Here is a 13,808-nt window from a genome sequence, read left to right on the forward strand (position 1 = left end):
TTTTAACAGGATCGTCGCCAATAATATTGTAGTGATGAAGTCCACACAGATGATGATGTAGAGATGTTTATTAGTTGTCAAGTAATTAAGATGGTAATAACACCCCACCAGGAACATCTAGCCTGATGCTCAGCCCAAAGCAAACTGTCATCCACAGCCCACAGAGCCCCCACATTCTACTAAGCATCATAGCTGTAAACATTCTACAAGCTAGAGTAAAGAGGGAGATAACATGCAAAGCATAAACAGTATACTAGGATACTACAAATTCCTATGTGTATCGGTTGATACATGCATATCTGTTATTAAAAGCTGTCCGGCAGGATAAAGAATATGGTACCTATGTAGTCTATATTTATTGTATTCTAGTATTTCTTTTTGTATAGGGACCACTGTCTTTAGAAAACATATATGCCCAAGGTCCCTGACCAATTGCACTTTGGGTTCTCTTGTCTTTTGAAATAGTATGGTTCACTTATGTGTCAGGCATTTTTGCTATTCCTATCAGATGATGCCAGGACCTGCTCTGTGATGTGCTGCAATTACAGTCATGTGTCCGCTCAATACAGGTGACAAATGTGAATCTGTTTTTCTTCATTGTTTGCAGCAGCATTGAATACTACAGGAGGAGACAGCTCCATGGAACAGGAGGAGCAGCAGAGCCAGACTCTCTCTTTGGCCGAGGAGCTGGAGGGACCCGGTGGCAAGGAGGGTGAGGGGAACCACACTGAGAAACAATCAGGTACAACCACCTCAGCTGAGGACGCATCCAGTTCCAGTGATGACTCCCTTGTGGAGGCGGGTGTAAGTAGACCCGGAACAACAGCTAGCACGTCTGTCCCCACCACCACCACCATCTCCACCCTCCCAGCTGCTTCCATCCCTGAAGTCTGTGGAGGTTCCCGTGTTAGGGAGCATGTCTTTTTCAGTCCAGGCACTGCACCCCCTGCCCCCGTCTCCCCTGCTGTCCTGAGTGTGGAGTCTGTGGACCTGCTGAAGCAGATCCATGTAGGGCAGATATCGATGCTGAGTGTCCTCCATGCTCACACCGGTCTGTTGACGCAATTGTTGTCCTTCATGGAGGGCATCTCAGCAAGCATGTCTGCCCTACAGTGGACAAATAAGTCCATTGACTCCTCACTGACGGCAGCAGTGTCCCTCCTCCAACAGTCCCTCAACCCTCCCACCTCGTCCACATCCACGATGGCCACTACCCTACCAACCCGAAGCACACTCACACAGGCACAGGCAAGAACATCATCAGACCCAAGCAGCACACAGCAATGCAAGACAAAGTCTAGATATGCAAGCACGCACACTTTGGCGATAGAGAACAGACATACAGAAAAGCCTCCACAGCCACTCCACAGTCCTCAGATACCTCTCCCTCCAAAACTCCTTCCCTTGCCTCACCTGCAACAGCTACTTTCCAGCAGATCTTCCTCTGTGACCATGGCCTCTTCCCCAGAGCTCCATCTGATCCCACTCTCAAGGGGAAGAGGCGGTCACCACACACAGTGAGGAGTTCCCCTGCCACACGGTCACCCTCCCCCAGGTGCGCAGATACTGAGGCCTCCATCCGCAAATCCTCGAGGAACAGGAGGAGCAAGACTCCTCCCCATTCACACACCACCACCACACAGTCTCCGTCCTCCAGACCCACGCCCACCACTCCTACAGTTTCCCCACACACAGATACACCCGGTTCCCCACACACAGATACACCATGCCCAAAATTGTTATGCCCTCCTGCTACCACATGCACTTCACCCCCCCCACTTCTCACCCTCAGCCTGTTCCTGGGACTGCTGTGGAGTCAGTGTCCCTCCATCTGTCCTGCCCACTTCACCTTTGCCCCAAGACACTACGTTTGACAATGACACTGCAGTGAAGACCCCCCCACCCCGTGTAACTTGGGCACTGCTGTGGTGACAGTGCCCACTGTGTCGGGCACCTCCACGCCAAGTGCCACTAACACTCCTGCACCCATCATCTCTCACCTGCCCCCTACTGTTATCCCCTGATCTGGTCCCTGGCCTGACCCTATGTATGCCCCCCCCAAGGAGAGATGTCCCCTGGCTGTATCAGTTCAGGCAAGCAATGTGGGTCCCTCATTTCGGTTGCATACCTACTGGACAAAATTAATGGACTGGTCATGTGCCTTTATATTCTCCTTGATTTCACCACATCACTAATTTTGAGCTTATTTTTTGTTGTTGCATATTTATATAGCGCAAAATCGACTTGAAGGTATTGGAGTACTTTAGATGAGCACCATATTTACATTACACATTCAGGCACGGGGAGATTAGGTGATTTGCCCAGAATCACAAGATGGGGACGCGACCCCAGGGCTCGAACCCTGGTTTCCAGAACCAAAGTTGTCAGTCTAGCCGATGGACCACATCTGAATAAAGCTAATTTCTTTCGGAATGTTGTTTTGCATATGAGGTACAAGATATTGTTAATGTGTATCCTGAGTTGCAGTTGTAATACTTGTGATGTAGCTATTCAATGTTTTTAAAATGTGATGGACTCTATGTGGTCCCTGGTATCTGAGTCCTATTACAGTATGTATCCTTGACATCCTTTGCTGCAATTAGAGTGTGTCATGATCCATACAATTGGGCACAGGGAGGCTCACAATTCCTTTTCTGTGTCACATCTATGGCTTGCACTGTTGCAGTTATGTTGTTACACTTGTGCACAGTCATTTCTTAGAACAGTGGGCACTTCTACACTGGATAAGCAGGTTTTAGCGCTAATGGTGACCAAGTCATCTGTGGTGTCAGTGCAACTTGACATACATGTTAATTGAGTATGTGCAGCTGACTTAAATACACTCCTGTACATAGTCTGATGTGACCTGAGCTTTCAGTGTGCTGTAATTGTTGGCTCACTAACCACAATTCATGCAGACATGAGAGGACCCTGCACAGACTTTTTGCACACCCGACCTTCCACAAGAGTGGAGTCACCTCATGGCAGTGTGTCATTCCGTGTAATGGCCTGAGCCCGTGGGGTATGTTCTGTGAGTATGTCTCTGTGTGTTCCATTCCATTTTTATACACCGCCTGTATTCCCAACAGATGTCCCTGTCTGTGATCCTTGATGAGTTGGCCTCTGTTCATTTGAGTTTTTTGCCCTGTGTTTTCTGGGTTGTAGGTGCATGGAAGACTACTGGCCATTCACGTGTCATCCCACAGTGTTTGTTGTTAGGGCCTGGGAGGTGGGCAAACATAAGTGTGACATATTTAGGATTTGGCAAGGCAGTTTAGTGTTTCCAACATCAAGTCGATTTCCCAATGTGGCATATTTCTGTGACTGGCTCACTTGTATGTGTGTGTGACTGCTCCCACTGCTCAGATTCAAAGCTGCATGGTATGAAGGTTTCAACATGTATTCTTTGTGGGTCTCATGGGGTTCCTCAGTGTTCTGGGACTGTGGCAGGAATCCCAATTATTCAGATACAAGGGTTTTTAACTGGCCATGTGTGACTAGTTGGTGCACCTTGGATTTCCCTACCACCCCTGGTTTTGCCATGGTGCATGTCCAATGTCCCAAGTCCATGTGGGATTTGCTGTTTATGGTGTTTGATTTTGGGAGTGTCTTTATGTGAGTTGAGGCATGGCTATGCCCCTACCTACATTTTGCCCTTGGATTACAGGCCTTGGCCAGTGATTTGTGTTTGTGTAAGTGTGAATGTAGTTGGTGTGTCAAGACACATGACCCCGTGTGCACAGGTGACTGGGGTCAACAGTAGGGGCAACATCCCAATTTATATTCACAGAGGGGTTGTCATGCAGGCTACTGTTACCTAAATGTAGGGTCCTTGAGGGTACAAATGGAGTGGGTATGTCTCTTGCTGTGTTGGTTGCTGTCCACCCAGCTTGTGTCACATGAGTCTGTTGGGATCCCACTCATGTAATGATGCCTTCCTGCCCACAGAAAGGTAGCCAATTCATGATTGACTTTTGTATGGCACTGTGTACACCTATGTGTAATTTGAGCGCAGCACACCACCATGTGTTGCATATCAGCATGGGTACACTGACACACACACATACATGTTGTGTTTGAGATGCAGTGTGAGTCAGCCTGTTTGTGTTTGTGCATCTGTCCCTGCAGATATATGTGTATGCATTCTGATGCTCACTTCTAACATAGTCTGATTGCCCACAGGAGTATTGTCAGACCCCATGGGCAATGGTTGTCTGCACATGGCTGAGTGTATATTTTTCAGACACAACAATGTTTCCGTCAACAGATCAATGTGTGTTTGGCACACAACTACTACTTTGCCACTACATTGCTTGTTGTGTACGGGCCAGGTATGATACCTGGTGTATTGAAGTGACTGCAGATTTTGTGACCACACTCACCTTTTGGACACTGTAGAGATGGTGTTTTTAGACCTCATTGAGACTGCTGGTAGTGGTAGGTATCCACCCCCTATGATTAAGGACTGCTGGTAGTTGTAGATATCCCCCTCCCCCTATTGGGTAGGACTGCTGGTAGAGGTAGGTATGCACCCCCTATGAGTAGGGACTGCTGATAGTTGTAGGTATCCACCCCTATGATCAAGGACTGCTGGTAGTGGTAGGCATCCACCCCCTATGGGCGGTACTGCTGGTAGTTGTAGGTAGATAGACATTCAGCCCTATGGTTTGGGCAATGCTGGTGGAGAGGGCTATCCAACCCTTATGTTTGTGTTACATTTCGCTGGTTCGTGACGTTTGTTTGTGTGGTGGGTATCTGACTTACCTTCCAAGACGTACGCTTTGGTTCCTGCTTTTGATCCGGTCATAAATGTACAGTACAGGGATCGCCTGCGCGATCGGATTCATGGGCAGTGCATCTCGTAGGTGTGGTTCGTTGGGTCATCTCGTCACCATTGTGAGTTGATCTGTCTCGTAACCGTGGATCGTGTTGAGCCGCGAATCAGCCCTGAAATACTGTTCTTCCAGATACCGAGACGTGCTAGAGGTGGCGACGCGTTCGGCGCGTAGGAAGTACGCATCGTACTTGCCCTCCTGGAAACTACTGTTGTTTTGACTCCGTGAGACTCGTTTCAGCTTTAATGGATCCAGCTCGTTTGGGAACTGTGGCTGGAATAAGAGTGTACAGCTCGTTCAGGTTTTGTACATATTTGCGCATCGTACTTCCTCGCCCGGATGGTCCGGCTGCCGGAACATGTCGTTCAGAATGTAAGCCTACGAGCGGCTCTTTGGGGGCATATCGAGCGGGATCGGAACCGACCCCTTAGAATGTGACTGAGGACTGTTCAGTCACACTCCTATTCTGTACAATGGGAGCAGGCATTCCGACCGGAATGCATGGTCTCATTATAAAGAGAAGAGGTGCAGTTCATCCCTGCTCCACATGGCAGGCACCTCAAGGTGCCTGCCACTAGGTGCAGGGATCAACTCTTGGCCCCCAACTGGAGGCTGTGCACCCACAGGGACCCCCAAAGCTGACTTAAAACAGCCTTTCTCTGTCGGAAAGGCCAGCACAGAAAGGCTGTTGGAATCTGACATTGTAATCCCTTGGGCGGAAAAAGCCACCATTGGGATTACAGGAGGCTTTCCAAAGGGCTTGGAAGCTTTTCGGAAATCCTGTTCGGATTCCTTTTCACCCAAATGGATAGGTCAGAAATGAATCAGTACAGCAGATTACAATGCCATAGGAATGGCTTCGACCAAGGTTCTGAGCCGTTTACTATGTGTCAGTTGACTTTGTTCTGAGGTAATGTCATCAACAGCTGATGTGGCTTAGAGGCTATCATTGATTTTGTCAATAAACACTCCTTTCAATCCTTTATTGGAGTGTATCTAAACATTTTTTATAGTTTTGATACTGGTATCGTTCGCCGGCTGATGTCTTGGCTCGAGTATCTCAACTGTTTTAGGAGTCTGGGGGCCAAAGATAGTTTTTAGGGTGCAAACGGTCTAATTGGCAGATTTAAGTGCTTCTGTGCTGTCTAGAAGTTGTCAGATGACATTGAGATACCATGCTAGCACATGATTTTAGAATAAGTGTCTTCTCCCTGGCTAGCAGATTAGCCCAGGTGTCTGACTGTTCCGGGAGATTTATGTTAAAATCCAAGGCCCGGATGAGCCTTGATGCACTCAATTGCTAGCAAAAAATGTACATGTGGACCCAAATGGGAGAATTACAGCACCTCACACAAATACTTTACACAAATTAATATAGTTGGTGAGAACCACTCACAGTGGAATTGTACACAAATAGGTGCTATCACAGTTCTGGGACAATACTACCAAAGGTGACTCCTGTACATTAGAAACTAATGTCAAACAAGTAAACATTCCATAGAACTGCATTCAGCACCCTCATAAACATTTGATATAGTCATAAGAGTTATGGATAGTTGTAAATATTAATACAATCAGTGTTGTCAATCCTTGTAAAGGAACACACAAATACTTTTTTTCCCTCTCTCGTGAGCGAAAATAACGAAATCCAATTGTTTCGCCAAGCTTTTCCCTGTTGATTTATTCTGTACACTGAAATTTCTAGCAAAGATCACCCAACACGTGTTTCGTCTTTTAAAGACTTTTTCAAGTCAGTTCAGTATTCCTAATCCTAATGATCTTCATGAGTTGTTGCAAATAGTCATTATTGCCCATATATACTGGCTGGAACTATTCTGCTATTCCAAGTGTTCCAAAATAAATATAGCATGACAGTCTTGATTCCAAATTCAAATTCAGTTTTAAATCCAAGCAAAAGGGATGTACCCACTCTCATTGCGCTCCGAACCAAACCTTCTCAGGTTCCGGAAACATCTGAAAACGTATCTTTTTCCAGAATAATTGTAGCTCTTCTGCTCTCCATTAGTAGCCTGCTCTTGGTTTCTATAAGCGCTGGGATGCCCCTGGGTAACCGTGCGCGGTACAAAATTCAATAATAATAATAATAATAACAGCGACAAGCTGTTATCTAATATATGAGTTGATTTATAATTCATGCATGCTCTGCTACAATGGGCCATAGAATTTAAGAAATATAGAGGAAGTCCATGATAAGCTCCCTTGCCGGTACCAATGCAGAGGTGTCCCAAACACAAATTCGTACACGTCAATGTGAAAACAGTGAAAAGCTTGGAGAAACAATTGGATTTCAATATTTTCGTTCATGAGAGAGGGAAAAAAGTATTGTGTGTTCAAATATCTATGACTCTTATGGCTATATCAAATATTTATGAGGGTGCTGAAAACAGTTCCATTGAATGTGTACTCAATTGCTTGTTTAAGTCATTTTTGTTCAAATTTGTTTAAAATGTTCAGAAAAGGGTCATTGAGCTCCAAACAAGATATAATGGTCTGCCTGCATGTGGGAAATCCCTTTATGTTTTAATAAAGGCTTGAGGAGGCACCTCCTCTCCACAGCCATCTTGGCGCATATGCAGGCTAAGTGCAAAAGGTCCTCTTTATTTAAGCTGCATAAGCAACAACCTCTGTTGCTAGAGTACAGCCAAGAGCATTTTTCCACAAATATGGGTGGGCTCCCTAGGCAGCAGCTCTATGTGTAGGCTAGATACAATGCCCGCTTTAGCATCACATAATTATTAATGACTATCCAAGCATGACCTCTTTTTGCAAGCTCCTCTTTGTCTCGTAGAAGAGAAATTGTGGCTATTGCGGAGTTGACTAGATCTTTGAAGGTGTTGCATCACAGTGGCAGAGCCCAGAGGTTCCAAAGGTGCAGGCTTACTAAAGATTGGTCCAGATATTCTTTGAAACTGCTGCTGTTCTTACAAAAGTCCATGTTATTGATTGCAGACCACAGGATGTTGTTTAGAGTGCTGGGCTCCGTGTGTTTTAATTTAACACAGAACTTGAAAAAGGCCCCATGCCACTTAATTGATCGCCTCATTAGGCCAAGCTCTAGCCATGTTTTGAACTGGAGAAGAACTCTGGGCTAAGTTTAGCACATAGCGATGAAATTTTGTTTGGAATTTTTACAGAAGGGCCGAATCTCAACCAAACAGGGCCTCGCTACCATGAGTGAAGATTGGCAGGATTTTTGCTGCCATGACTTTCAGGAGAGGATCAAGTGTTGGGCCTTTCAATTTCTCGCAGAGGGTGTTGAAGGCGGCATCTAAGGCATTATTCTTATTGTGATGGCTCAAAGCTGTTTGCCCGTTCCCTTGTCATTTAGCAGTACCCCATGGTAGTTTCTTTCTTGTATTGCTTCTAGGCCGTGTGTTGCGGGATGACAGGTTATGTTTTTCTTGTGAGCCCCGCTAACCATCATCTCCTTGGTTTGTTTCGATTGATGACCAAGTCATTTTGTGAAGCATGCAAATGCAGTGTGTTTATCAATCTGTTGAAGCCTACTTTGCTTAAACTGCACAGGACCATGTCATCTGCATATAGTAAATGGTTTGGTGCTACTGTGCTAAGATGCAGAGCGTGGCTGTCGGTTTTCACCAAGTACCAGTGGGAGGTCAGCAATAAAGAGGTTGAAAAGGCATGGGGTCAGCACACACCCCTGCTATAGGCCTTGTTGAATGTAACTTTTTCTTGACAGAAGGAAGCCATTTCCAATTTTTATTTGCACCTATGTTTGAGTGTAAAGTGACTCGATGGCTCTAAGCATGTGCTCTCTTTTTGAGTTTTTGGCAGGGACCTTGCGGTGCTATACCATGCATCCTCATTGGGCCATTCCTATTGCAGTTGCTATTTGCAAGTGAGTCAGTTATGAATTCTTGCCATGCTGCTAGTTGGGATAGGTTTTGTCTTTCAATTACCTCTAAGGCTGTCTTGGCGCTTTTGGTAATCTTCACTATTGTTGAATCTGACCATTTGAGTTTCTTATAGTTTTTGGTAGATTGAGAGCCACATGCAACAGGGCCGCACTCAGCAATCTCTCTTCCTGGCTCTAAGGCCAATATTTGTCAGAGGTGGTCGCTCTCACAGTGCTCAACATATACCCATTGCATACATGTATCTGGCACACACTGTACAGCAGTACATACTTCACGTACTGTGCCACTCAAAGGCACACATACACCCAGCACATGCATTCAACATGCATGCACCTCACAGTTCTTCGTTATTCATGCACCAAGTGCAGCTACACCCCTCATGCGCTGTCAGCACTACTCACCAAACCAATTTGGACCAAGGGCTGAGTTAAGCACATAGCGGCATTACTTTAAAGTGAGTGACCCTGTAGGCCTCATTCCATTGACACAGGCTAGAAAGTACCTGGTCACTCCTACTGATCACTGTATGGTATGCTGCCAGCACCACACTGGTGCTGCCTAACTTCAGAAAAGGTACTAAGAAAGGGAGAGATAACATACCCAGTTGCATTCTCCAGAATAATCTCTAACTCACATAGGGGTAATTGGGAGGAGGAAAGGAGGAAGCGGCGATGTCCAATAAAGACACAACACCAGCTTTTCGCTGGGGTTTCCAAAGATGTTGGAGTACACACCTCACTCACTTAATCATGACATACTTCATCATCGGTGAATATCCACACCCTGGGAGGATGGTACCAGCAGGGCGGACTCATTCAAAAGATTGGGAGTTCTTAGATTATAACTTATTTGATAATGCAGGGATCCAGATGAAAAAGGAAAAAAGTTTAAAAAAATACCTCACAGTATATGCAAAAGGATTCTTTATTTGTAGGCTACTGGGGCTGAAACTAAAATATGTTACAGGGTTTAGATTGAGGTTTGATTATTCAATGAAACCTGGTTTTACAGTAAAAATCTGTTTCGGCCCACTCCAAATGCCTTTCTGGGTCTGGGGCCTTCGTTAGGGAGTTGTGTGTATCCCTGCTTGACTACACATGTGTTCCATGCACATTCTTGAGACCTAATGCTCTCACCAGTGCCAATGATCCATCAGTAGAAGATACCCTATACTTCGGTTGTTCAAAGGTAATGTGTGCCTGCCCCCTTCTGCCATCCTATAGTCAAACTTGTGTCAAGGTACTAACACTACCTGTTCACCTACAGGATGCTACTGCTCATACTGCTGCTGAACTGAGGTTCCCAGATTTTTTCTAATGCTTCAAAAACAAACGCATCACCTTAAGACATCTGGTCGCACTTGACTGAGACAAAGTCAAAGTTTGAGGCTGACCATGATGGAGTGGAAGTTGGAAACCCTGAGCAGTAGACCTCAGTCGAGTTGTACCTTCGCACTAAGTCGTTTTTTAAAGCTTTTTCTGTCATCATCGAGCAAGGCTCTTTGTTAGGCTGGATTTGCGTCAACATTGTGGGATAAACCTGGATATCAGGCTGAATCACACGGCTTGACTTGTTGACGGGTCGGTCACCTTATGGAGCTTTTTAAAACAAGTTCTCCAAACTTCTACAAGCTTTTGGGACATCTTCCAGAAGGTTCCTTCGTCGGTTCAAAGTATCCAAAAGACCACTCCAAGGGTCTAGAAGCTCTGAGATGGTCCTTGGGATGCTGGGACTACATCTAGCTGGATTTCTCCTGGTGGAGATGATGTAGGTGAAACTCTTTTGACTTGTTTCTTTTAGGGAGTCCACTCCTTCAGTTCTTCCATTTTTATCCAGTGTTCTCAGGTAATAAGCAGGGGGCTACCCCTGACCAATGAGATATGATCACTTCCTCCAAAGTGTGGCCTATTCTTGTCCCAGAGGTCAGATACTCCTCAGGGTCAGATTCCTCCGGCACCTCTGGAGTTCTCTGGGCTGGCCTACCAGACCCAGAGCTCTTTCTCTTGTCATTGGATGATTTGCCCATTGATCCAGTGTCCGAGTGTCTAGCATTTCCCTTCCGGGCAGCCTGTGCATACCCACTCATGGAGAACCAGAATTTATGCATGGGCAATTCTTTCCACCCCTGACCACTCAGATGCTTCAAGATCATTTTCCAGTAGACACTCTGAGGGATCTGAGCTGCTAGTCCACCTTCAGGTATGCCCACTTCTTCCAGGGTGTGGCATATTCTTGTCCTAGAAAGCAATATTCTTTCCAAATTCAAAATGGAGAAACTTTCTCCTAGAGGTTAAGATCTGGCTAAGCCATCTCACTGGTGTGGCTAAGTGTCCCTAACACCTCCCGTCCAGCCCCTGTGCTAATCTAATTACTGGGGCTCCTGACTGGCTAAGGTGTCAGGATGTGGGGGTGAGCCTCTGGCCAGTCCCAACTGTCATTCCCCCTTTGAAGACCAGTTTGGCTACCCAGCTCCCTTCCTGTCTTTTGCTCTGCAGCTTACAAATATCCTCCCACCAGAAGCATCCTTTGTCTCAGGTCAGGCCACTTCACACCTCATTAAGACAGCTTGGTTCAGCCTGGCAGAGGCTGACCAATCGGAGCAGGGCTGCTGGAAGACTGAATTTTGGCTCATCAGAAAAGCAAGTTCTATAACTTTTCTGTGATAATGATAATAAGTCTGATGGTGGCAAGTTGACACTTTGAAGTATAATTTCAACTCCTTTCTTTCAATAGTTATTAAAAAGTATTCCAATGTTAGCATATGGATACTTTGGAAGTACCTTTAATTCGACAGTCGAATTTGCATATAATTTAAATTTAAAAGCAGTCTGCAAGGCAAGGCTGGCTTTTAAAATGACAGCAGGCACCACAGTAGTACACACTCAAGTGCCTTAAATATACTGGGCCTCTAGACCTACATGCCCTGCCATTTACTAGCTGCTTACAAGTAGGTTGTCATGCCAATTGTAATGACACCTAATGACCATATACCTTTTAAACCGAGCACTATCCCTGGGTCTGTTTAGCACAGCCAAGGGCACGATCAGAGTCAGAAACCATCAGTATCAGTCAAAACATTGGGGTCATCACAGCAAATAGGATGAGTTCCTCACAATATATATATATGAAAGGAAGGCTTGTCAGGGTGTCTTAAGTAGTAAGAAATAGGACAAGGCAGTGGCCTTAGGAGGTTATCAAATTTGGTTTGACAAAAATCCCTTTTACAGCTCATTAATTTCACTTATGCAATCAATTCACTTCCACTAAGTTTAAATGTCCATCTAGAATTTCATACAAGATTGCTAGAGAAACTAGACGCAGTTTGATTTTTTTTATAACACAGACCAATTTTGTTATTTAGAGTTTCTGTTGTCAAGGTGCTACACATTTTCTAAAACAAAGAACTATGAACTTCCAGGAAATTAATAAGCTATACATCTGTTAAATTGAAAATTCAGCAGTGTTATGTAACTTGCAAACATAGTAGACCGTTTGAATTGTTTCCAATACCTGGCTGGATGAGAGGGCCCTTTAGAGTGTTAGTGGAACATTCAACCACCAACTAGGTTCTGAAGAGCTAGATGGTAAATAAATCCCATGAACTAGAGATAAACTACTATCATGTCTATGCACTTGTCAAAGCAATTACATGCCATTGGCAGCTGCAACAATGGAAAGGCTGTGAAGCACTGAGGGGCATATTTACAAGTCCCTATCGCCACCACAACGTCACTTGCAGTGATGTTGTGTTGGTGATAGGGGCCTTGCCTTATTTACCATGCAGCGTTAAGCCACTTAATGTGGCTTAACGCTGCCTTGTAAATAAGGCACCCTTTCACAATGTATTTAGCGTGAAATGGGAGGGCAATGGACGTTGCGGTGGCCATTTCACCACAACACGCATTGATTTTGATACTGCCTTCTATTTACAATTGTAGCGTAAATGGGAGGCAGCGCCAAAATTAAGACCAGGGAAAAGCTGGTCTTAAACTGGTGAAACGAAGAAAAATGCTTTATTTGTCTTTGTTTATGCTGTTTCAATGTGTGCTGCCTTCTGCAACACAGAAAGAAACAGCAAATTTGCCTTTGATTATGTACAGGAAGGTCCCTCTTCCTGCACATAAGCAATCATTTAAAAGAAATGCATCAAACAGAACACATAGAAGTTAGAATACGGCATTTAACGATTGTTTGTGTGTAGGAAGGTCGACCTTCCTGCACATAAGCAATCTTCCCCTCAACACAGGCACCCTTACACTTTGGTGCAGGAGTGCCTGTGTTGACGCTATGCAGCTAAAGTTAGCGCCAGCACTGGGGGAAACGCAAGTATGCACCATATACTAGTAAATATGGTGCAACCCTGCGTTTCTAAAGTAACAAAGCGTGCATTTAGCCTTCTTGGCTTAACAGCACACTTCGCCACTTTATTGCAAATATGCCCTCAAGTTTGCATCACATGGAGACATCTTACAGCTCAGGACCTGCACATTTCTTGGAGCCTCGATTCTAACATTGCTTAGGTGTGAATTTCAAGTGTTTAGCCTAATTAATCTTAACTGGTGATCTTTCTTGCCACACTGATGTTTTTTAATTGTCCAGTCAGTTCTTTTTCTTTAGAAAAGAAAACGTTAATTTATTGCACACACTACTAAATACTACACATTCATTTCCAAATATATACAGATGCCAAAAAGAAAAACCTTAGATTACATTATGAAATCAAATGTCAAAATGTGTTTGGGTGGTTTTTATATACTTTCAGGAAAGACAAAATGCAACCATAAAAACAGCCCCTAGCAGGCACTACCCTTCCTAATGAAGCTCTTCAAATTAAGTCAGAGCAGTTCAGACACACCGTTTATCGGAAGGGTGAAAGGAGCCTACCAGCATCTACGCAGAGGTCTTCAATCTGTGGGGCGCGACCCCCAGGGGGGTCGTGGAGTCCTGGGAAGGGGGTCGCAGATTCTGCCAGAGTGCAGTTCCTGGCGTCGGACTGATCGAGGGTGCTCAAGGCGGAGGCCGCCTAATTCACACCGAGGTGTGAAAAACATCAAAGCCTCGTTAAGAAGTAAAG

This window comes from Lissotriton vulgaris, chromosome 6 (genome assembly GCF_964263255.1).
Source record: "Lissotriton vulgaris chromosome 6, aLisVul1.2, whole genome shotgun sequence".
In the NCBI taxonomy this organism is placed as follows: domain Eukaryota; kingdom Metazoa; phylum Chordata; class Amphibia; order Caudata; family Salamandridae; genus Lissotriton; species Lissotriton vulgaris.